This window comes from Podarcis liolepis, assembly GCF_965112155.1.
Source record: "Podarcis liolepis genome assembly, chromosome: W".
Taxonomy (NCBI): domain Eukaryota; kingdom Metazoa; phylum Chordata; class Lepidosauria; order Squamata; family Lacertidae; genus Podarcis; species Podarcis liolepis.
Window position 1 is genome coordinate 36,591,120 of NC_139568.1, and position 3,593 is coordinate 36,594,712.

The 3,593-nt window shown below is 41.6% G+C and overlaps 1 pseudogene across 1 annotated transcript; it reads right to left on the minus strand.

Moving 5' to 3' along the window:
• Window positions 1-2,480: 2,480 nt before the first annotated feature.
• On the minus strand, window positions 2,481-2,976 carry LOC310697789 (transmembrane protein 256 homolog; annotated as a pseudogene). Its single transcript has one exon. The product of its transcript is annotated as a transmembrane protein 256 homolog (transcript).
• Between the last annotated feature and the right edge of the window lie 617 nt (window positions 2,977-3,593).

Sequence of the window (3,593 nt, forward strand, 5' to 3'; positions counted from 1 at the left end):
GACTTAATATATAAGAGCATCGACCTCTTTCTGACTTCCACATAACTTTCCATATTCTTCGCATTTCTATAAGCACTTATTTACCCTTTGTCAAATTATAATATTTCACCTTATTATCGGTAAATCAGTTCCTTATAGTTACATTACAAAACATTTCAATTCAAGCCTACAAACGTTTTCAAATGTTTACAATTTTCTTTCATAAATGTGTTCCAGTCCTTTGGAAACAGTTCGTCACGCTGATTCCGGATTATGTCTTCGAACTCCATCATCTTGAGCTGCCAGTCTTCCAGTGTTGGAAGTTCCTGCTGCTTCCATTTCTGAGCCAGAAGTGTCCTTGCAGCCATTGTGGCATACATAAACATGTTTACATCACTTTTATGTATTTCCTCACCAATTAAGCCTAATAGAAATGCCTCTGGTTTTTTATTAAAATTATATTTCAAAACCTTTTTTAACTCGTATATTATGTCCCAGAAGGCTTTCACTTTAGAACAAGTCCACCACAGATGGAGGAAGTTCCCCTCCTTCTCCTTACACTTCCAACAATTTTTGTCTTGATTTCTATACATCTTAGCAAGTTGGGCATGTCTAATATACCATCGATACATCATCTTAAATATATTTTCTTTGAGTGACACACATGCTGTGAATTTAATTGTTTCGGTCCACAGTTTTCTCCACCTTTTAAAATCAATATTGTGCCCTAAATCCTGGGCCCACCTAATCAAAACACTTTTTACCTCTTCATCCTTTGTGTGCCACTCCAGTAGTAACTGATACATTTCCGACAGTATTTTCATTTTACTACCCAGCAATTCTGTCTCCAATTTAGATTTGTTACTTCCAAATCCGTTTCTTTTATTATCCTCTCTAAACACATCTTGTAACAATCGGTTACCTTTCCTCTTAGTTCTTCGAATGTCTTTAACTTTGTTTTATTATCACTTCCATCAGCAAGTCTTTGTATGTCGCCCATTCAGTTCCCATATTTATTTATTTTTTTGACTGCAAAAGCCTCCAGAGGTGAGAGCCACCTCAGAGTTTTGCATTCCAATAATGTTTTATGTCTGCTCCACACCTCATACAATGATTTTCTAATAGTATGGTTCAAAAACCCTCTGTGCATTCTGACCATTCTGACCACAGGTAGGCGTGCCACGCGAATCTGTTGTCAAATCCCTCCAAATCCAATATATCTGAATTATCTAAGGTTATCCTGGGTGGCGCTGCGGGTAAAACCTCAGTGCCTAGGACTTGCCGATCGCATGGTCGGCGGTTCGAATCCCCGCGGCGGGGTGAGCTCCCGTCGTTCGGTCCCAGCTCCTGCCCACCTAGCAGTTCGAAAGCACCCTTAAGTGCAAGTAGATAAATAGGTACCGCTTTACAGCGGGAAGGTAAACAGCGTTTCCGTGTGCTGCTCTGGTGGTTCACCAGAGCAGCTTCGTCACGCTGGCCACGTGACCCGGAAGTGTCTGCGGACAGCGCTGGCTCCCGGCCTCTAGAGTGAGATGAGCGCACAACCCTAGAGTCTGTCAAGACTGGCCTGTACGGGCCTTTACCTTTTACCTTATCCATTCTCTCAACCAACAAAAACACGCCGCCTCGTAGTAAATTTTTAGATCTGGCAGGGAAAAACCGCCTCTTTCTTTTGCATCTGTCAATATTTTATACTCAATTCTTGGCTTTTTAACCTGCTAGATAAATTTAGACAATCTTCTTTGCCATACATTAAATTGTTTTGTTCCACTGATAACCGGAATTGTCTGAAATCAAAACAGCAGTCTCAGGAACACGTTCATTTTGATAGTTGAGAATCTACCCATCATTGATAATTTCATTCTTATATATACTTATATTCTTTTGAGCCTACACCAATCCCCTTTATTTCTTTTGTTGCTTCTATTTTCCTCAACAGGACCTCTAGTATTGTTATAAATAACAATGGCGATAGCGGGCACCCCTGTCTGGTTCCCTTTGTTATCTCAATTTTGTCTGTGAAGTTATTATTAACTATCAATTTAGCATATTGTTCCGAATAAATAGCCCGAATACCATTTAAACGTTTTTCACCGATATCCATAAATTCTAAATTTCTTTTCATAAAATGCCAAGACACATTATCAAAAAAAGTTTCAGCATCCAGAAACATTAGGGCGGCTTGTTTGTCTCTCCTGGAGTCCAGATATTCCATTATATCAATTATATTTCTTTCTCTCCCCCCCCCCCCCACGGAATAAATTTATTCACAGGAAAAAAAGGTGCGTGGGTTTTTTAAAAAGTGAAATCACTCTCATCATTTATTAAGTTAAAAAACAGCAATTGAAAAGCACCGATCAGACATTGCATTTCGAAGCCTCCATCGCAAACTCAAATCTGGTTGCAATTTTTTGGGGGGAGGGGGAGGATCTTGGTTTTTTTAAAAGGGATTCAGCATTCGGGGAATTCCAAGATGCAGGATAGAGACGCATTCGGGGTGGGCTAAAGACCTCAAGGGATCCCACTCTGACATTTGGAAATCTCTCCTCTCCTAGGGCTCCCTTCTGGCTAGCCTAAGGGAGGAGGGAGGGGCGGGGCTGGCTGCCCTGGCGTTGGGAGATGGGGGCCACATGGGGAGAGAACGGGGTGTCAAGGGGCCATGGCGATCCAGCCGAGGATGAGGAGGGAACCACCATACGGGGCTGCCTTGGTCAGGATCGGGTCCCCTGTCACGGCGTGGTAATACAGGACGCCAGAGAACATCCCCATGCCCAGAGACAGGATGCTGCCGGCCATCATGGGATAGCGGCAGTGGGGCACAGCCAGGAGGGCCAGGCTGTGGAGGAAGTGGTATTTGTTGGCCATCTCGTAGAGCTCTTTCAAGTCGTCATCTCGGTCGCTGCGACGGAAATCGTGAGCCCCGTAGGCGGCCGCCCCGACGGCTGCAGCCCCGCTCAGCGCAACAAGCCGTCAGAAAAACGCCCCGGCGCCCGCCATATCAATTATATTTCTAACATTGTCCTTCATCTGTCTACCAGGTAGAAATCCAGTTTGGTTCTTTCCAATCTCCTCTCCAAATACATTTTTAAGTCTATTGGCCAATATACTGGCAAATAATTTGTAATCATTATTTAGGAGCGAGATTGGCCTATAATTTTTCACCTGCCTTATGTCCGTGTCTTGTTTGGGAATTAGTGCAATATGGGCTTCTTTCCAAGTAATATATTTTCTTTTTTTAAGAGGAAAAACACATTGGTTTAAAACGTTATATATTTCCAGCCTGATGTGTTGTTGTTTTTGAAGCCAAATTCAATGGAAATGCATTGTTTGAAGAGTGAATAGATGTATATGCAGAATATGTAAACGTGCACTGTGAAAGCTTTGTAATATTACTTTTGTGATTTTGGGTAAAATTGATGGATGAAGAAAGTGTTGAACTAAAAGCAAACTGTGTGCTTAACTTGTGTTTGTATCTTTTCGTTTCTAAAGGGACCTTTTCAAATTGAATTTAAAATAAACAAGCAAACTCCAAAATTAAAAAAAAAAAATAGAAAAAATAATATTGGTTGGAGCTTTTCTCTGCTTCCTCTAGCTACTCTCCCACAATATATACT